We start from the raw sequence: 22,636 nt of genomic DNA, 5'->3' as shown, positions 1-22,636 counted from the left end.
TCCATTCATGTGAGTCTAGATATTCCTATTTATTTAAAACATGAGAAGTTTCCAATATTTAAAATTTTTTGTTATAATTTGTAGAAACTTTTAAGGACTCTTCTCTAATAGGCGCCTTTTTATTATGGAAGCTACTGTGCAATTCATAAATAAGGGTGATCCCTGAAACGTTAACATTATCTCTTCTGATATTGTATTTGTTTAAAAATGAGTATATGAAAGTTTATGGACAGTTCTTCACCTTTTAGGTATGTAAGAATTTGTCACATTGTTAAAGAAAGGTGGTTGCGCTTGGATTGCGGGGATTTTTTTTTTTTTTTGACAGGACAGGTATGACAACTCTCTCTGGTTTTAGCATGTGCGTACCCTGCCCATCTCAAATCCTGATAGGACTAAAAACACTTACCCTGTCAGTAGAGCAGGCAAAAATCAGTTTCCCAGAGAGTATACTGTGCTGTTTATTTTCATAACAACACTGTTTGTATATGTATTAACAAATAAAAACTTGGTCTGACAGCATGCTTAGAAAACAGGTTGTGGCAGGAGCTATACAGGGAAAAAAGGTAACATTAATTTTTGGTGTAATGTTCTGATTAAAGAAGGTCAACATGAAAACAGGCATTAACAGGCATCCAACTTATCCAGCCTTCCTTCTTCCCACTAGAGAAAGATCTGTAAAGTTCCTGTTATTTGGGAGGCATGTCAGTTCTTTGGTGGAGGTGGAAGGAAGGCACTGTTTGACCTAAAGCATTTCCCCATCTCTAGAATTTTTCTGCTTGGTTTTAAGAAGTCATGACCTAGCCAATTAGATGGCCAATTTTCAGGCCAGAAGGTTGTCTTCCCTTTAGCGAGTCAATTAAAATATACATCCCTACCTTGGTTTTCCTTCCAGGTAGTCTATTTATAGTTATCCATCTGATTTTCATTACTAGAGGCATAATTGATCTTTTGTCCCATTTTGAAGCTTGTATGCACCTGTCTTACAGGTTCATAGCAAAATCAATTATCCCTCTGGCTGCAGATACATCCTGGTGCTTCATTGGGGATTTGTCTGTGTGGATGGAGTCCTGCATGTCAGAGTGGCACCAGGTGATGAGCTGGGCAGCAGAGCAGCTTGCGTGCTCCTGCTGTACCTGATGTCACATTGGTGTGGTCACTGGCAGCGTCTTGAGGACGTCTGGTAACAAAAACCAAAAACCAACCAACCAAAAAACCCCGCTTTGGTTGAGTTCTTTTAAAGAGGAGACTGAAATAGAGATTAATTTGAAAACAGTGTGCTTGGACTTTTCTGTTCTCACAAGTCCATAATAGAAGATTAGCAGTGTAGTAAGATACTGAATTATGTGATTATGTGACTGAAATGACCACTTTGCATGTAGTATTTATATAACTTTGCAGTAATTCAATTCATCTGACTGAAGCAAAGTTTGATTAGTTCAGTAAGTTACATCTATTTCATTATAAGCTTGTCCTCACCAAAAAAAAAAAAAAGGCAAAAAAAATTGGTTTGGCTATTTGTGATCAAGATTTTTTTTTTTTTTATGAAATCATTAATTCTGTCTGATAACAGACTTTAGTGGTCTTTATGCCCTTTTGGCTGAAAAGAACACCTAAAATCAGCAGTTGTAGATCAGAAGTCCTTGTACTGAGGTGGTATGATGTAATCACTCAAAAAATTATATCAGATGATAAAAAAAAATGTATTATACATTCCCTCATTTTTAAAAATTAAAATATATAAAAACAATTTACAGAATCCCAAACTATTCTGTGACTGTTCAATTGTGAGTGCTCACTAAGTCCTGAATTTTATTATTGGTGGTCTGGTGTTTCATCTGTAATTTTTGACAGTGGTGTTTGTTAAAAATAGTGGAGGTTTATATGTAAATATATTGCTCCAAGTTGTATGGGTTTCTAGCATGCTTTAAGCAACATCATGATGTCATTACCTCTCATTAATTGTCAAATTACCTAAAATTGCTTTTCATATGACCTACTTGTCATTTTATGTAAATGATCTAAGCTTGTATGTCAGTGTGTGGGCCACAAGCAGGTAGAGAAATTTCTCCAGCTTCCTAAATGTGAAGTATTTTTCTTCTCCTCTGGCAAAATGACCCGCTGGAAGCAAAGGAGGCTAAAGCTGGCACATCCTTTGCAAAGGCAGTCTGGGTCATGCGCAGAGCACAGCCAAGCACTGAGTTTGAGATTGTATTGACAAGAACAAGATGAATGGCCCCCTGGAGACTATGGGGTTTGTATGCTCGTTTCCACCACCTTTTCATCCTTTTGTACCCCCTTTCAGTTCATATGCAGATTAACTCAAAGCAAGTCCACACTAAATACTCTTTTTCTCTTTAGTTTTGGAAGGTAGGTGGAGGATCTAAATATTTATGAGGCTTTTTTCCTCTGGTTTATGATGCACTCTTGTTGAATGTTGAGGAATTACGTTAATGAATGCATGCCTGCACACACAGACACAGAATCCAGGCAAAAGGAAAGAAAACCACACAAAGCATTGTCAGCTCTAATGTCAGTGCTTACTAAAACAGTTCCCATTAAAAAAAAAAAAAGGAAAGAGATTTAAAATCCATTGCCAGGAGAAAAATAAATTGTATGGCTGAGCACAAAAGAAAGAACAAAGTTTCATCTTTGCTTTCCTCAGCTGTAAATGAAGCTCTTGTTTCAGCTCTGAATAAAATTGAAATAAAACATGTTAATGAGAGCTTGTCTGAAGTCTTAACTGGATTTGTGTTTTCAGTAATAAAAGACCAAGCTTCAGTTCTGTACAAGTTTCCTTTAACACCAGTCGTAATAAACACGATATTTTTTAGTGTGATACAAGATGCAGTTAAATATACTTTAATTAGACTTCCAAGTCACTTAATTAAATGACACTGGTTTTGCCATGATCTTATTGAGTTCACTACACTTATTCAGGAGACTTAGTTTTTAGGAGATGGGATTTTTATGAAAATTGAACTTTTTTTTATTAAACAGAACATATGGAGATTATAGCCAGATATACTAGATTATTAATTTATTTTCAGAATGGTTAGTTCAAAACTGTAACTTAAGGAACATTTTTTCTATAGATGAAAAAGTAAATGGCATTAAAATATTACTAGTGAAATAGTGGGCATATTAATTATTTTACATTTACATTGTCAAAATGATTATTCTGCCTTCCTTCCACCCCTTTTTATTCTCCAGTACACACATAGCTGTGCCAGACAGGGCTGCAGCTTGCACAAGTGAGACAGTAAATTCTGCATTCAGGGAGCAGAACAAGGGATTTTAAAATATGCTTTTGTGCTATCATTAAAAAATGTACTGAAGCAATTGCAAAATAGTAGCTCTTCAAGTGGAATAGAATTTCTATGTCTAGACTCTGTTTTTCATATTAACAATCTGCATATCTGAAGTTCATAAAACATTGTCATAATAAATATGTTTATCTTTTTATCGTACTTCTTGTTCTAGGTATTCAGTTTTCTATGTAATTAAATCCAATAAAGCCATCTATATTTCATTTGTTCTGAACTACTTGGTGTTGATCTTAAAACACTGCTTTTGCTATTTTCTGTTACTTTGCCTGTGTTACACAAGGGTTAAGTGAAAGAAATTTGTTTAGCAGATCCCAAAACAGTAAAGCTGTATACGACTCAATAAAAAATTAGTATTTAACAATCGGAATTGCATCATTTTTGTTTAAGCTGTTACCCTTTAGCATAAATCTTCCCCTCTTACCTTTTTTTTTCTATAAGTCTACATAGCCAATTGCAACCACAGATACCATATTAGATATTGCTGAAGTACTTCATCTCCTTGATTGTGAATTAAAAAAAATATATTAAAAAAAATTCTCAGTTTTGTCTGTCAGCTGGTGAGATTACAGATTTGCCCACCTGTGTAATGATGTGCCTCTTTTCCTCTGGGGGTGGACTCGCAGGAAAGGGAAGCAGGACTTCCTTCTATGTACACATGTACAGCACGCAGTGGACTAATGGGCAAGCGGAAAAAAATTCATCAAGCTGGTAAATGTTGGAAGAAAAGAGCATCAGGGAGGTGACATACTTGAATAAACTAAAGAAAAAAAAGAGGTAGAGGCAGGCATAAGCAAAAAGTTATATGGAGGACTGTAAGAAAAATATTTCAGAGAGTTCTTGGCTTGAGCAAGGAGTTTTGGGGGTTCCCTTTAAGCTGCTAACATTCCCAAAGAGAGGAGATATAAAATATAGCACACCAGCTAAGGTCCCATTTTTGGGATGAGAAATGTGGATGAACTATGGACCTAAGTCAGGGAGCAGGCACATCAGAGTCCTGTAAAAGGCTTTCATTTCTAATACCAAGTAATACCACACGTACGCAAAAAAAATAAAAATCCCCAAAGCCAAAGAGGCTGTAGTGCCCAGGAGTGCCATGTTAACGATGAGGAAAGCAATTATCTCTACTTTTCCCAAAAGGAAGTGGCACAGGAAAATTTAGGAACATACAAAGATCATAAGCCTGAGCTGGGCATCATGTGCCTGTCAGCTGCACCTCCAGCCAGCGTGCTGGTGGTGAGGACAAGCTGCCTTGTCCAGGCCCAGAGGTTCATGTGGAAAGGAAAGGGCACCATGTGAGGAGCCAGGAAGCCCAGACCAAGGAGACCTGTGCCCTGTGCACTAGCTAGCTCACAGTCCTTAAACAGAATATAGGACATCAGCCAGTTACCTATGCTGACTGCTTTGCTTCTCCCACTGAAACCAGTCTGCATCCACAGATTTCTAACCTATTAGAACAATCGCTGCTTCCAGACGATGGAAACGCACAAATTCACTTGTGAAAATACAACACCAATGCTTCCAGCGCATTCTTAAAGGCAAGACCATGGGCCTACCTAGTGATCTTCTGCCTATGGAGGTTTTGCTTCAGCCATTCCTCACTTTCTTGATCAGAGTCCTGCAACAAATCCAAACTTTGGGTACCAATGCAAAATCCTAATTCCTTAAAAAAAAGAGGAAAAAAAGAAAAATTAATGGAACTGATTATAAGGACTCAAATGATATCACTATCAGGATTACCAAACAGGTTAAGATTTCCAACAATAGAAACTCCTTTTTATGTGTTTATCTCTGAATTTTTTTACTATTTTTCCTCTGAATTTTAAATTCAGAAATCACAAAATATGTAAGGATTAAAAAAAGAATTTAAAAACACACAACACACACCCCTGGAAATAGCAGGTAAGTTCTTTCAATACTCAATTTTTGTGGTGAGCACCAAAAATGTGCAATATTCCTTTTTCTTGAAGCTGATTCTGAAGCATTGTCACATTTTATCTGAAGGCAGTGGGGTGCAGCCATGTGTGTTTAAGAAAGTATTTTCATGAGTCCACCTAATCTTGAGGCTGAGATCTTTCCAAATGACATCCTGCATAAATTTCCCTTTTTTTTTTTTCCTTCCCAGAAAGAAATTTCCTACAGCTGAATCACAGCATTCTAAATGGAGTCTGCCACCCGCCTAAGCTATGAGAAGTCTGTCTCCATGCTGGTGTGACAGAGTCATCTCACAGAAGGGAGGTGTATCCCCACAGGTGGTACTGAACTGAAAGGAAATCTGAAAAACTATTTTTTTTGTGTGAATTTGATGAACAGGATTACAGTATTTGTCTTTGGTGCCTAAACAACTGAATTAGGTGTAGAACACAAAAATTCTCTCTCTGTACTGACAGATGCCTCAAATTCTGCTGAGAGATAGACCTAGAGGTCGGAGCAGACAGAAAGGTATGAGTGCTGAAGCCACAATTACCAAAGTGCTTAGAGGTCTAACATTTATCCTTAGAGAAGTTTCTCAAATGACAGGTCTACCAAAAACCCCAACAAAACAGGTCTGCAAATTTTCTCAAGTTATGGGTGATGCATGCCTTTTTCTTCTCATATACAGAAGCAACGTTGAAATTCATAGTTCAGATTCATAAGCAGAGTTCTATTAGGACTCCCCAGCCAATCTAGTTTCCAGAAATATCTTTCAGACACTTAACCTTCATTAATTAATTGATGAGGGAACCTGAGCCCACCTCTAGACACAAAGATGTACTACCTTGGGCACAGAACTCCTGTAGGGTTTAAGTGGCACATCAGAAAGGCTGTGAGATGCTGGTAGAATAAAACAGAGCATCATTCCTTCCTCTTACACAAATCAACTCCAGATTTCCTCACAAATCATCAAGAGGCTTGTGGTTGTTCTTCAGGCAAATGGGTTCCAATGTCAGCAAGTGCTGACCTAGGAAGGAGGAAAGTGGGTTTGGGAGAGTTTTATTCTTCAAGCACAGTATTGTTCTTATCCTGCTTTCTCCTGTTTGAATTTCTCCATGCAAAGGGGGAAGGGCAGAAGAGCTGTTTGACAGCTGCTTTCTTACCCATTTTTTGCCAGCATAATCTTCACACTTTACAGATACAGAGGGATTATTTGAAAGGCAAAAGATGATACAGGCAAAGGTTGCAGACTTATTTGAAGAATAGCAGAGTAAACTCAGGAGCCTATACTGTTATTCCAAAAATAAATACTTAGTTTCAGAACACAATAATTTGCCTCCCTTCCATTCCTGACATTTTTTAAGCAAGAACCATTGCTAATTTGTTTGTCAAGGATTTCTTTGTCAAAGTGTGAGAATTTTTCTTTTAAAAACTATTGAATATCAGGAATTAAATAAATTAAAGAAGTTTACAGAACCCTCAAGCATAATTTCTTCCTAAAGTTCATTTAGTGTTCCTAAACTGAGTGGACTGAATTTGTTATCAAGTTTGCAAATATAAATGCTCATGAGTTGAGTATTAATGACATGATCTACTTTGGGAGCATTCTAAAAGTTTATTATTGAATCAGCTATCTTTAGCTTTTTATTTGACAAAAAAAAAAAAAAAAACCAAACTTGTCAAAGCTGGAAACTAATCAATTAACATTTTGTGATATTTGTCTGAGGAAGATAAAAGGGCTTGTTTTGTTCTTTAAACACTGCCTTAGTCACTTTAGAGTGATTTTTAAGAATAATGTCATCTGAATAAGGGTAATGATCTAGAAAGGCACTGAAATGAGACAAAAGAAATTTGAATTTAATGTCAGCTTTTGATACAGTTTTTTTTCTGCCTCTTATCTAAAAAGTTTAATAATCAGAAGCTGTGACCATAGTGTTGCTCACCCTGGGCTGGCCATGTTTACACTGTTGATATTTCACACAGCACAGCGTGGCAGCTTATCAAACAGTGCCTGGCAAGTCTTTGGGAAATGTTACTTAGCCATGGGGGAAAACTGTCCCAAGGCTCTTCTGAGCAGCACTGCCACTGGTATGCACTCCCAGGCACTGCTCAATTTCTGTGCACGCGGAATTCCCAGGAGTTAGATCAGACCACGGGACAGTTCTACCAGTAAGTGCCCCTTTAGTGGGGAATAACTATTTTTCCTCTCTTCCTCTCCTTATCTGCTACATATATGTGGGCCATGATATCACTGGCAAAGTAATCTCTCCCTGTTATAAGTAAACCATCTATTACAGGCAGATCACAACTTTAATTGGAAGTTATTACATAGTATATTAATTAGAGTAGCAACAAAAAGATTGCTGAAATTTAGAAAAGTCTGATGAAAGAAAATTTGGGACTCCCCACACAAATATATATCTATTTCTGTAAGTGTGAGTCTCAGTATACTAATACACTCAGTATACTAATACACATGTAGAATATGCCTGTATCTATATTTTTAAATATACTGTGTAAAAGAGTTCTGCATTACAACATCCCTCTGCCAGCAGAATTAAGATAACAATCTATTACACAACTTTATGACAGATATGTTATAGATATAATATATAATATATAATATATAATATATAATATATAATATATAATATATAATATATAATATATAATATATAATATATAATATATAATATATAATATATAATATATAATATATATTTGACAGATAGATAGCTTATTCTTGCATTATGAATGACTCCTCCAAAAACCTGGATATAGGCATAGTACATGACATTTCACTCAAAACTGACAGTATTGCACAGAGAAAACAAGGAAAACTATTCTCTGATAATATTTTTAATTATCTTTTAAAAGATAACTTATTTAACCTGTGCAGATTACATACCATATCATTTAAATGATAGCACCAGAAGACCCTATTTAATAAAGGATGAAGTTAAGAATAGAGATGAGGGATAGCCCAAGAAAAAGAGAACCTGTGCCTGAGACAGGTGTTTTAATGGCTACATCTTGGCAGTGAATTTCCCTCTAACACTGGTAGCTGCACATGAAACAAGAAAGGTAGTTAAGGAAACAGCAGAGGATAACAGTACATGCACAAAGAGGGACCTTGCACAACCGTACAAGACAAAGAAAACCAACCTTGTAAATTGGAAACCAGGAATTCAGAAACCTAAAAGGATTTTTCCTTTCTTCTATTAATCATAGTTCCAAGTAAAACAGGGTGAAATAGCCACAAAATATGCAAAGCAGCTGTCTAATCTCACATCAAAATGTAAACTCTACAAGTACTCCAGGAATCTTTTGGATTTACCAGCTCCATCAAGGATGTGCATTTAGTACCAGCTGCCAACATTTCCAGGAACAAATGTATGAAATAGATATTACAGTGTGTGGCAGAATTTCCTTACCTGATGGTAAATTATGTGCCTTTGCAAACTGATACACAATCTCCTCCCTTGGTCCAGGGAAAGAAGCAAAATGCAAGTGATTGAGCCAAACACTTATTAAGGCCCTTCAGACCTGATTAAAGTCAAATTGCAGGAAACGTTTAATATAAAATATGCACAGCAACACAACCTTAATTAGATGTTCACGTCTCTCAAGATATCAATAAATGTTTCCTTTTTGATAAGTCTGATTTAATAGACTGTAATAATGAACGGGAATGTTTCAGAAACATCATTCAAGGGAGTGAGAGAAATAAACAAGCTCAAACATTTAAAAGTCAACACCAATTAGCAGACCATTCTTTTCAAAAGAAATCTGAATTTCATTTAGCTTTAGTCAAACAAACACACTAAAGGCTTTGGTTTTAGAATAATTGGTTTTGAGACTTGAGAAACAGCTTCTGGGTGTTGGTATCTTCATTCACAGAAGGCTGCATTAGCAGCAAAATGTACTAGGTGCTGTAAGTTTTAGCAGTGAATTAGAAAATAAATTTAAAGACAGATCTCCCCATCTTAAGAGGTTTTTTGTCTGTCTGTTCTTACCTTTGGCAAGAAACAGAAACTGAGGGGTCAGAAATAAGATCTTGCCTTGTGCAGCTGCCTAGTGACTGCACCATTTTCAGCTTGACCATGTGAGCTCCCACCCGGGTTTGGCACCTTAGGGAACCTTGAAGCAACAAATGCACAGCACATACATTTAGCATTTTCAAGCAAAGCAAATTCACAGAAGCACTTGCACTCCTTTTTGGCCATCTACACCACAGAAAAGGGGTGCAGATTGCTTAAAGCTCCAAGAACAACACTCCAATATCCCTTCCCATAAAGGCTTCTGCTCCAATTCAGACACAGAGTGTTTGATTTGTGTTGAATGGTGCTTGCTGGTTGTATTTCAGAGGTGATGACAGAAAGAAAGCTGTCACAAAGACAGACCTGCAGGAAGAAATGAGGACCCACTGTGTCTCTAAGCAGAGGACAGGACTGGGGGGGAAGGTTTGTGTCTGGAGCCAGAAATAGGTGTGAAATAAAGTAGTGACCTTAAATCTCACATCTACCATGACTGCTCTGTGAAGAAGCCCAGGGCTGCAGAACCAGGAGATCTCTTTACTCTAAAATTACTTTCTTGCCAGCAAAGAAGAGGGGAATGAGCATTCCTACATGAGTGAAACCTGTGAGAACACTCACCTGCATCTGTACTGATATTGATTTTCTCAGAATGGTTTCCTGAGTATCAGTGGGCTCAGCTTTCCTCTGTGAAAATAAATGACCTCAGTTATTCTGCTGCCATGGGATGTGAAGCAAATAATTACCTTTGTTCAGATTCTCGTAATTCAGAAGTAAGAATATTTGAGCATAAATGCAGTAGTGGATTTTTAATGCAGTGAGTTCATGAAACCAGGTAACATTAGTTTTTAAACTAGAGAGAATATTCCAGCCCACCTGACATCAATGAATAACTTGATTCAGTGATGCCAGGATTTCATCCCTAATTTTCCAGAACAATGAGTGAAATTACAATATTCCTTTGAAAGAGGCTTTCCTTAAAAAAAAAAAAAAAAAAGTAACAAAAGTAAAAGATATTTTTAATTCCAAAGATTGTATTTGGAAGGTTTTAAAATTGTGTCTCATAAACAATGTCTGATATGTACTATCAAAAGGAAAAGTTTAATCTGTATTACTGTTTCTGTTAAATCAAATATTTAAGCATGCTGAAACAAAAGACCTCAGAATAAGCAGCAGCAGAAATAATAGATCTTAAAACACCAGAAAACTTCACAATATCATTAACTGCAAATAAACTGAGTCTCAAAGTCAATATTTTGTATTTTTTCATGACACATCTATCTTTTTTAAAAGGACATAACATAAAACACTTTTTAAAAAGTTAACAAACATGCAGCTATGAACTGGGACATTCAAATATATTATCAGAGAACTGATTTTTTTATATATAATGCTATATTACTGATTATACCACATCAAAACCCCTCTGCATTTTAGCAATGGGTTTGCTGCATTAAGTCAGTGGAAGTGCCCACCAGGCTGTCACAGTGTGTTCAATGAAAGAGGCTGCATACTACATGATGTCCTAGCAGGGCAGCCTCTTTTAAATAATTTGTATCTGGTGCTGGACTGTAATGGTGCATAATTCCCTCCAATCCCCTAGAATGCTGAAGTGGCCAATGCATAATAGGGCCTTTGATGATGATGATGATGAAGCTAGTGGAAGAAAGATGCTCTAACTCAGGTACTTCTCACTCCTGATCTCTGTCCCTCATAAAAATTGGAGGGAAAAGGCTCTATTGATGGAAAGCGTGTTTTCTCAAAGGTAAATGGGAAAAAAAGGAACACTCAGAGAAGACATTCTCCAGGATCATAATGTACAAATCTTTCTTCTCCATCTTCCCTTGCCGCCACCCCAAACAGGTGTCAAGTCTTCCAAAATTTAAAAACCACTGAGATGACTTTACCACTTCTCAGAGAAAATCTCAGTCTCAGCAGGTGGGAGTTATATCTATTTTTTGTTTGCTGCCAGAAAAACCTAAGTACCCATAGGTATCTGTGATTCACTTAAGGAAATAGAGACTGAACTGCAACAGAAAGAAAAGAGCAAACTAATGCTGTGGGTGCCAGATCACCTGCAGAAGAAAGCCCTTCCCAAAGCAAGGAGGGAAACTTTCAGCAGTGCCTGTGGGAATCAGGAGCTATGGAGAGAAGCAAGTGACTTAGCAGATAGCTTTGGCGCCTCTCAACATCAGCAGCAGCAAAAATGTAACATGAAAGTAGAAAAATGCAAAGAACTGAAGCAAAGAACAAAATGAACCCGAGAGGAATTCAGAGGGTGGTGGTGAAGGGCACTTGTGGTGGATGGGACAGAGCAGCCACAGTGAGGAGGTGATAAACAGAGTGCCAGAGGCATGACGGCATGTGCTGTGGAAAATAAAGTTTGTAACTGCAGACATTTTAAGAATGCATTCATTCACTGAATACAGTGCAAAGCACACAAGCACACAATGTCTTGAGCGCCAGAGAACTGTTCCTCCCTCAAAAGTCTTTAAAAGTTACTTTATTTTTTTGTGTGGGACCATACTCAGATACACATCACTGAAACTTTCACCATTTTGCTCTGTTGGGCTGACTAGTAAAATTCTCTAACTTTCCAAATTATTTTTTTACCTGTACTTCCATTAGCAAATATGTAAATAATGTTCTTGAGACTGGATACTGCAAATAGATTCATATAGGTCACTAAGAGAAATGGTAGCCTTCCATCCTCTGCTACTGCTTTGCTTATTATATTGCATAGTTTACTAGACCTAGTGTTCTCCCACCTTCAAAGGGCATATTTCCTCCTTTTCCCAACTCCTCTGTTCCTTCTTCTGTCCCTGTAAAACACTTCTCATCCTCAAGTTCCTTTTCCCCCTTACCTTAATTTTCCACTGCCACGCTTACCTCCAAAATAGATATCCTTAGCTTTTCTTAAATTGAATTTAGTACTTCTTCACAGTTCACCTTCCCTCTAAGTTCCAGATGATATCTTCAAAGCCTCTCAGGTGGCTACATCTTCTTTATTCCTTTCACCTGCTATTCCAACTTCAAACACATAATGCAGACAATTAAATCTACTCAGTTTGCTGTTCTTCCCATATGTCTCACAAGTCCTGACTTTCTAAGCTTTCTGCATCATTTCTTTCCTGCCTAATTACCCAGGCTTGTCCTGCAGAGCTGCTCTCCCTGAGCCATTTGGTTGGCTTCCATGTGCCACATGGCACCTTATCCTGCATTAATATCCACCCTTTTCTTGTGGCTGGTACAACCCAAGTGCATATTTTGACACAAACAATGTTATAGTATTTCCACTTTCTATTTTGTTGTGTTGTGCAGATGCACAAAGGTTTCAATTAGCTTGTAAGCTTGTCGGGGCAAAGATCTTTCTTGCCTAAACTAGAAAGGACCTTTTAAGCACAAATGCAGAGATTTTGGCACCATCTTATTTCCAGAGGCCTTATTTTGTGGAAAGCAGAGCTCAATGCTTCCTCTCCTCCCCCATCTTCTCTCTGCTGTCCCTCCGATCCATTTGAGTCTCCAGGCATAAACAAGATTTCACCAGAGTTGTTTTGCAGCTCTGTAAAATTGCATCAGACCCAAAGAAATGTAGAGGTTTCTGGGGTGGCTCTTTCTTCCTGTTACACTAATACATCCTGCTGGCTGCTGTGTTGTAGCACAGCAATAATTTAAGTCCATATCTTACCCCAGGTACCTCTACTACAGAGTATAGTTAGTGGAAAAGTAAGGAGTACAAATTAGGAGAAATATATGTTATCTTTCCACAAATGCTTTTTTATCTTTCCTACAATTAAAATTACATTTTCTTGTCTTGACTTATATGTTGGGTGTTTCTCAACTAAATCTTACAAAATGTTGAAAAATTCTCTGTGTATCACAAACCAGAAGAACAATTAAATTGAGTTGTCAGTCATGTTATGAAATGGCACCTTCACTCTCAGACTTTCATTCCATTATTCAGTAAAGTCTGTATCTTGCTCTACTGAATACTGAGAGAAGGAATTCAGTCCAGCACCTACAAAAGCAAGGATTAGAGCTGTAGTTTGTATAAATATATTATGCAGCATTGCAAAATGAAGGCATAATTTAAATAACTTAGAACATTTCTTTCAAGGCACACATTACACTTAATTTTTTCTGCCAATATTTTTGCAAAAAAGTTGAATTGCTTATTATTGCAGCATCAAATGTGCATCAAATGGAATCCCAATCTCATATTCAGTTTCTCTGGTTTTCCAACAGCAGTGCTCCAATATCCCTCCCAATCACATACACTACTCCATAAGAACAGATGGAGTTTATGCACAACTGGCTTTTTTTCCCTATAACGAATCGAAACGAGCAGCCAGACAAGACAGAAATCTGCTGAAATTCTGAATTCTTTCTGCAAGTTTAAAGATTTTTATAAGTTATTCATTGATTATACAACATCCATGCTCACAAGCATCTGCTGGTTGCATATGGGAGTTTAGACAAACTCCTTTTCTTATACTGCTGTGGAAAATAAGACACAACTTGATCAAAAGAGAAGTGCTGCAGCAGCTGTTTGCAGGATGAGCTCTCTGCCCCCCTCTGAACTGGGGCAGGAGAAACCAGTAAGAGAGGATGTACCATATCACACACACCAAGAACTCAGGGACAGATATGATAAAACCAAATTTTCCCATCTGAGAAGAAACAAAGGGAGTTTTGGCTGAGATTCAGCTCTGGCAACTTACAGGAAGATTATGAGCAGTTCATAATAAGCACGAGTTTTTATCTCTTTATTATGCTCATGCAGATAATCTATCCATTTGGAAAAACTGCAGACCAGGTATGTTCAAGGCTCCTGAAACTCACGGATTTACTCCTAATCATTGGAAGACATGCTTTTACATCACAGATCTTCATTAGCAGAAGTTTAGCTTTCAGATTTCTGCCTCCAGCTTCAGTTGCTTGTTTCAGTCCATTCAGCTCTGAACACTGGAAAAGATGAATAAATCCTGGCTTATATTCTTTCCTTTTCCTGACTATCAAAAGTTCAAACCCAACCATTAAACATGCAACATTTACTTAATGGCATGCTTTGTTAAGGAGTACTGTTCAGCCCTTTTGAATATGCCAAAAACATAGGAAAACAACATAAAAAATTTTAGGAAAATTACTCTGACTCATTCAGTTTGTTTCCTTTTTTTTTGTACCGTGATGAAACACTGAGCTGTAGGAATGGATGCCTCCAGGAGGCACTAGGGAATTCTTGTCACCATTAAATATATCACTGTGTTGGGCTATTTCCCCCCTCCAGGGATGGAATTACCAGTCTTTTAAGTTGCTCTCCCTAAAGGTGGAAAGGAGGAACATGCTAAAGAAATAATAACAAAGTCAAAAAATACCTATCACTGAAAAAAAAAAAAATAAATCCCACAACTCCAAAGAGCAGAAAGACAGCCAGCCATTAATTTAAATCAGTAAAAGAGCTGGGTTCACTTGTCTTCACCCTTTCTGGTTTTCTGTCCTGAGTTGAGAGCACATTCCTGCAGTTCAAAAACTTGGCACATTTTTCCCTCTCATCTATGCTGCCTCCTTCAGATATCTTCCAATTTCTACTCTTGTCTGAGCCTAGTCCTGGCTTCAAACTTTTTAAATATCCCATTTTAATTTTTAGAAAGCTTTTCTTGTATGAATTTCAAGCCATTTAATCAATTAACACAATGAAGTTCAACTCACACAGACTGATTTGGAACTAGCACTTAAAGTCTACTATTTCTGTTTCAGAACTGAAATTCAAAAACATTTTTTTCAAAAATATCACTTGGTCTAGTAAAAGAGATTTATTTCCTCTCTCTTGAAAGGAGCTATTCTTTTGTGAACACTACCACCAGTGTGCTCTTGGACTCAGATTTTCTATGTTGCTGTCCTGCGCAATATATTGTATTTCTATAATTTACATTGTATACTATTCAAAACCAACACCTTGATTATTACAAGAACTTTATCAATAACGCTCCACAAATAATAGTACTGCAGGAGATCAGGTTTGTCAATAGTTTGCTAAAATTCGGCACAGCATTTTGCTTGGTTTCTTTAGAACAAGCCTGACCCAAAAAAGCACATTCAGAATTTGTATCTAGATTTTAGAAAACCCTAAAGTTCAAGGCAAACTCCAAAGCCAGGGCATACATTTGTATTTTCACACTCCCCCTAACACACTGTAGCTCCTACAATGCAGTACAACAGGATTAATGGCTTCATTTCTGGCCAATTTATTTTCTAATTCCATCTGGCTTCGTTTTATACTTTCACAATCCAGTGACTTTATTGACACTGCAAGACAGGAGTAAGTCACATACACAGTGTTGTGTTTGGATGCTGCAATACATTACAGAATTCAGACAGAAATAGAAAATGGCAAAGCATGTGCAAAAGTCATCTCAGAACTTTGCCAAGGCACTCTGGGTTTCTCCTAGGCTGGATAGTATTTTACTCAAACAGTTGCAGAATATGCATCAGTATTTTTTGTTTCAAATAGTGAACCTGGTCTGCTTAAAGTAACATTCCCATTTCAATATAAACAAAACACAGCCTCTCTACCTTCTACATTTAATCCTTTATAACATGTAAGGGGGATGGAGAGAGATTGGAGAAAATTTGCTCAGCTTCTGTTTCTTGACTTCCAAGATCTTCCAAGGTCCTTTACAAATGAATGAGAAAAAAAAAAAAAAAAGTCTTTGTATGTAGAATCTGCTGGGTGCTAATTTGACATGGCAATGAGATGAAAGTTGGATTCATGCTAGTTTCAACATCAGAGGATTGGAATGCAGCCTACTTAGCATAGAAGTCAAACAATTCACTGGCAATAGATTGCTTTCCACTTCTAGATCTGCTAAATAAATAGAAAACTAATTAACAGTGTAGTATGGCAGATGTAGCAGGCTAGAATTTCATTAGAGCACTGGCTGAGAACTGAAAGAATCACGAAGTCGTTGTATGTCCTGGAGTGTAATGAATCTTTCTTACCATCTTTTCCATGGGACAGAAAAGATACTACTTTTGTGCCCCCTGCACAAGAATTTCCTGATACATTTTCACATAAAAGAAGAATCAAAGTATAAGCCCTTGAAATAATGCAAATATTATTTTCATTTCCCATAAAATAGCTTTGGTTCCGTAACAGCAGCATCACGTTTCTTTGCCCTGTGCATTTTGGTTCAGCTACTTAAAACTTATTTAATATGTTTTTCATAGGGCATTTTTCTGTTTCATTATCTATGCTTCTTTTTCCCTGATGAAAAGTGATAATGGATTGTATTTCCTGTAGTGCTAAGAACGAGGATCACACAAAGGAATATCTATACTCACATTCTGAAAGGGAAAAAAGGTTAAAGCATTTATTTTTAGACTTTTCCCCATAAACACACATTAAACTGAACTTCCTATATCCAGAATTGCATAACCAGATTTGGCAGTATTAATTAACAATAAAAGTAGTGTTTTGCCCCATAAGAATCAATAAGATAATTATGTTACTTAGGAAATGGTAGTCATATGATTTTTCTTTCAGTGCATAATGAATAACATTAAGTTCTGTGCAACAAAAAGGTTTTACAGACCTAACCAAGCCCTAGGACCTGTCTGAAATTCTTCCAGGAAAGCCTGATTGAAGTTCTGTAGCAACTACCTGCTTTTACTGACTCTTAGGGGCATGAATATATACTTGCAAACACATGCTCATTTCATCCAGAACATGAATTCTTAAGCAGCATACTCCCAGGACACAGTTTTGGGCTGGCATGCAGGAAATACCAGGACCATTTCTGTATTTTAATATTTAGACTTTGGAAGAACACCTTTGCCATACTCCACATAGCTTCATTCCTAGGCAAAAAAAATGAATTAAATGTCTTTCAAGTGTCCATTATAAAGCTAAGTGCTGTACATAAATATGCATGAGAGGTCATTATTGCCAAGAGATGATTCTTAAGAAGTTCAAGTGTCTCTTACTAAGATTTTCCTCCTTGCTCTGTGGCAGTGAAGTGAGTATTCAAAGGTGTAGCTGCATCTCTAGAATCTGATTTCAGTGTTTTGGCTTCTACCCCTTCTGTTTTCTTGAGGGGTATCCCAGTGATCAATCATACACTCCCAGATAAACCCAACAGTGGGCTGGAAAATTACAGGGATGGAAGCACATCTAGGGTTTACCTGCACCAGGGGCCTTGCTGGGATCGCTCTCAGTCCCTGGGAACAGCAATCCCTGCCAGCAGACAGGGGGATCAAATGCACTCCACAGCCTTTGCTTTCAGTCACAGCAGAAGGCAGCTCCAGAGTTAAGGAAATGTCTTGGATCCCCCTCCTTTCTGCAGCACCCCACAGTCCCTGGAGCATGCAGGCAGTGTCCCCCTGGCACCACTGCCCTGCCCACCACCACCTTCCCAAACAATGGGAGAGTGCAATGGGCAAGGCGTGCAGAGAACACTCCTGGGTGTGATAACAGGGCTGAGGAATGCAAGCACACACTCCAGGGAACTTTGGATTTCAGTCTATTCTTCGACAAGGTAAAATCCAGAAAAGACCATGCACTGAATGTATTTAGATGTGATTATGGCCTGCTGGGGGTTTTTTCCAACATTGCTAAACACTGACATTCCCAGCAATTACTGTGGAAGCTGCATAAAGCCAACATCTGACTCCAAATCCTGAGCCAGACTCCTATCAAACACTATTTTTAGCAGTTCCGTTGTAGGCACAGGATACCTACAGTGGCAGCAGCTGCACTTGTCAGGTGCCACATTTACTGGGTATTTCCCCCTCCCTTTGTGCTTTTTTCCACAGTTCTTCCAGTGGGGATTTTGGCTCTCTCACATGCATATTAGCTTAGTATTATGTCATTCTTCCAACTGCACAAACCTTTCCAAAATGTTTGTCAAACCTGCAAGTGTTTCAGTGTTTTGTCATTTTTTTGTTTTGGGGTTGTTCTTTCTGAAAACATGTGGGTGGAAGTACAAAACATGTATTCCCAGCCTTTACTCGTGCAATAGGAAGGTCTGTGCTTTTAGCACAGGGGAGCCTGGAGAAGGGGACTTCATGATCCCTGGCTGTTGCTGCTCCTTTTCCATCAAGTCAGTCACATCCTCAGTTACAGATGTCTGGCTTGTAGATAACGCAAAGAGCAAATATGTTGTTCACTCCTGATCATGAACCTAATTTACTCCCATGCCTCTCATAAATCTCAGTTTCTACCATATGTCATGATCAAAATAAAAACCTGTAATTATTTTTGTTTCAGCCTTTTGTTTATGATTTCAATTGCTTTTAGTAACCTGGTGCATATCCCCTCAGTACATCTAATTCCAGAGCCATGGTTCAACTTTGGAGTATATTGGTTCTTGCTCTCTGGTTAATGCATCCATTTCTTGAGTTATTGCCTTTGCATTGATCCCCGTTGACTCAGTTAAAAGACCTTATCCATGTTTCCATTTCTGGGAGGGAGGGAGGGAGATGGGCTTGCATTGTGGGACCTTTAATGGCAGGGTTATCTCTCCTGTCACAGCCTTCATCTGCAACGTATTTTACTGATTATTTTGCATGAGTAATCCTCAGCAGAGGCTGCCTAAGAGATGGAACAATGAATGTGTCTGACTCGTTGGTATTTTGCACTTAGCTAATGAACACACCCATGCAACTGCAGCACTGCTGGCTTGGACCCACTCCTCAGGGCAAAGGAAGGCTGTCACCAAACCAGTAAATCTATCCAGGACATGGAAGGAACAATAACCAAAAGCATGCGCATTAATCCAACAAAATTAAAGCTGCACTAAAGATTTGATAACACCATCTGAGAACAGCAAGGGAAAGAGCAGAGGAACGGCTGGCAGAAAGTTCCCTGCTCTTTTACAGCCAGATGTTAAGTGAAGGCTGTGTGCTCAGACAAGAAGCTGTTTGGAAACAAGGGAAATGACATAGCGTCAGGAGGTTCACTTCCTCACACAAAAGCTGCCTGATTTCCAAAAAAACCCCAGCCCTTTGCTAATGAAAATGTTGCAAATGCAGCAAAAGAACAAATAGATGCTTTTTTTGCTAGCTCAGCAAAAAGAAAAAAAAAGAAGAAAAGAAGAAAAAAAAGACTGGTTTTTCCTCTCAGCTAGAATCACCAATGTTTGTGTTCCAGGACTGCAGTGTTTGCTTGGCAGGCTATGGGCTACCTGTTACAGGGGAGGACAAACCCCAGCAAGGTTTCTCTGTTTCCAAAATGATCTTTGGACAGCCTGGGAGCTCATGCCCAAGCACCTACTGCATTTTAGGGAAATGAAATTCTGACTCCCAAAAATAAAAAAGGAGAAATGAATCTGACCAGCTTTACATCAATTTAGCTCTCTGCCGGTCTGTGGTATGTTTCAAACACCAGTTCAGCTGCCTTTTAAAAAGAAAATTAGAGCTGGGACAAATGATGGCTCAGCAGCTGGGTTTGCCTGATAAATACCCATTAGATGCACCAGCCTCCAAGAACCTCGAAGTCAAACAATCTCTGGCATTTTAAGCTTCCTCTTTCCTCACCATCTTCCAGCTTCTCCCTGACAAACAATTAATTTTAAAACAATATGTCCCTAATCCGATCACCGTTCTGTATGGTCACCAAATCACAAGATGAAACAGATCCTCCAGGGAAAACTCATGTCCCTGCATTGTCAGTAATGAGTGGAATTATTTCATGCTTCACAATGCCCTTGAGGAGGAGTCATACCAATTAGCATAACTGGGCTTTTCTTATTACATGATTGAAATTAATGAGAAAAGAGGAAAAAAGGAAGGGGAAAAAAGGAAGATGGTATGGAGCAGTGTTTTATAATGCATTTAAATCTATAAGATGAGGATGCATGACTGTCTTAACAAAGCCCAGCTCCTCAGAGATAAAAATTGCCTCAGTACTAAGAATTTTGGGCTGGTTTTGGCCTTGTAAGTCCATCAAGACTAAACCATATTTCAAAATAAAGTTTGTGTAATACTTAAGTGTAGGACTGGCCTCATGTTTACATGACATGTTATTGCCTGGGTTCACTAGGGGTAAAGATCTCCTACAAGACCAGTCCAGGTCTGATGAAAGTATAAGGCTGTTCCTGCAGAGGTGTAGAGGTCTAGGCAGTGTGGAAGAGTTTAATGCTCAAGGAGGTTTTGCAGCCACAGAAAAGGAGCTCTTGCATTCCTTCATCTCTTGCTAGCTACACACACAGAAATACAAAAAGGTTTGCTTTGAAGACAGGTAAAAGCCAACAGCAGTTAGGTGAGAAGTTAGGATCCCTTATTGGCTTTGGCACACCTGGGAGTTAGTAAGGATTTTGCCAATTATTTTGGGGCTAGATTTATGAAAACAGGCATGAGAATGCAGCTGGCACCTCATGATCTCCCTGTACCTTGGACTCCGTATCATTTACAGTAACAAGCTACTCACAGCAACTCACTGTAAGCATCCACCTGCAGTGTCTAACTGGGATTGCCTGACTGCCTCCATGGACACAGAAGCATTCTGTGATCAGCTTCTCAGGGGTATCAGCCTTTCCCCTCTGTTCATACAGGGGGTGCAGAGAATGTCATTACCTCCTTTTTAGTACCAAGGTGCTGAAGATGATTCTTCAGAAACTCCACTGTTAACTGCACTCCACTACCTCCCCTCTGAAACTTACCCACTGTCATTTCCTCACCAGCCAAATCCGTCTCAAAGTTCCTTTTTTAATTCTCAGGTCATCCAGTTTCACCAGACATCCACATTTCCTAAGCAGGAGAACTAAGCATTTCCTTTACCTAGGACATAAAATTCAATTTAATCAAAGAAAGAGATCAGTCAATCTGGCATAATCTACTGCAGTAAGCTGAGATCTAGTATTTTCTTTCAATTTCTCCTACCTCTCTGTATCTGAATATTCTTCCCTTCAAAAATTCTTCCAGAGGTCTACATGCCCTTAAGGCTGCCCATTTTCCCTTACTTACTCCTCTTCTGCAGATGAATGCTGGAACCCAAAACTTCAATATGAACACGTTCAAGCTTACCTACTTTCCATGTTATGCTGAAATATGAACACCAGCGGGAGGGCACCTGGGCCATGCAGGACAGTCTTGCTGGGCCCAGCTCTTATTCTCTCTGTGGACCAATTTCAACAAAAAAATTAGAAAAGCTTTCCTTAGGACGAATCCAAAAGACCTAATTGAAAAAGGTGTCACAGAGGAGATCTGTGGGCTGAGGCACCTCCAGGGAGGGAGGGTAAGCTTTGAGCTCAGTGTCCCCATGTCCCAGCTGCATGCTCTGATCACCTCCATGGCAGGAGCTGCAGCAAGCCAGCTGGAAGGTGTGTGTCTGCAGCCCAGCTCCAGCTGTGCTCCCGCTCCACAGCAAACACTGCATGGAAAGAGCTGCTGAACCGCCTCGTGTCACTGGGGACTTGCAGCACTTCTTGGAGGGCAGTCACCAGCTTAGTATGAAATGAGCTCTGGGTCCCATTGCTGGGTAGCTCTGTCTCCTCGAGCACTGCAAATGCAAGCATTAAGGTTATGAACTCCATCAAAGTACATAAAAATTAGATGTTGCAACATTCATGCCTAGTTCTTTCATTCTCTGAACCTTAAAAAGGAACATAAACAGAAACTTGGCTGCTGTCCTCAGATATTTTAGCTATGCTGACTTGCCCCAGCTCTCTCCTTAAGGCACCTTTACCTTGACTTTCTTTTTCCCAGTCTGACATTTTTTCAGGTTAAATTCCATCTACCAGCGCAAACATTCTCTGCTTCCAAAAGCCCTCTTCCTTCTTTGCTCTCCCTTATGCCTTTCTTTGATGTCTTTGCTTCCTTGTACTCTTTCTTCCAAGTCACAGATGCTAACACAGTTCAATACATAAGCATGTCACTCAATTATCCACCCCTACCCTAAATAATTGCTACATATTTATCACCTGGATTGGGTAATCAAGCCCAGCATCAAGAAACTCTGTCCCATATCTCCCATCTTACTCAGTGGTGGTCTATAGAGCACTGAAACCTTGTACTCTTAAAATCCAAGGATGATAAAATAAATATTTTATTCCTCTTAAACTAATTTTTACTATTTTATTGAAAGAAGTAAAGAATTGGTGTCTACTTTTATCTGTCTAGTAATGGTAATCAGCTATCTTAAGTGCTCCCTGGAGCTGATAGACACTTTCTCCTCTAATATTTCCCTTTCAAAGTCTGGGATGCAGCAATGTCTCCTCCTAACTCCTCTGGTACCTCTGCCATACCCAGCTTAAGTATCTTGAATGACTTCATTCCTTTAACATTTATTTTTTAGGATAAACCTGGGGTGTAAACAATCCACTTTTTTAAATAGCTCTTTATCTAGGTGGGTTTAGTCAATTGCTTGAT

General features: G+C 38.6%; 1 long non-coding RNA gene across 1 annotated transcript; it reads right to left on the bottom strand.

Annotated features, from left to right (window-relative positions):
- Positions 1-4,583: 4,583 nt before the first annotated feature.
- On the bottom strand, positions 4,584-13,477 carry LOC141728522 (uncharacterized). The gene is made up of 3 exons (XR_012579540.1): positions 12,161-13,477; positions 9,893-9,958; positions 4,584-4,986 (listed from the first exon to the last, which is right to left on the bottom strand). It is a non-coding gene; the product is annotated as an uncharacterized LOC141728522 (long non-coding RNA).
- Between the last annotated feature and the right edge of the window lie 9,159 nt (positions 13,478-22,636).

Source organism: Zonotrichia albicollis, chromosome 3, assembly GCF_047830755.1.
Source record: "Zonotrichia albicollis isolate bZonAlb1 chromosome 3, bZonAlb1.hap1, whole genome shotgun sequence".
In the NCBI taxonomy this organism is placed as follows: Eukaryota; Metazoa; Chordata; class Aves; order Passeriformes; family Passerellidae; genus Zonotrichia; species Zonotrichia albicollis.
This window is presented reverse-complemented; position numbering and strand designations above follow the sequence as displayed.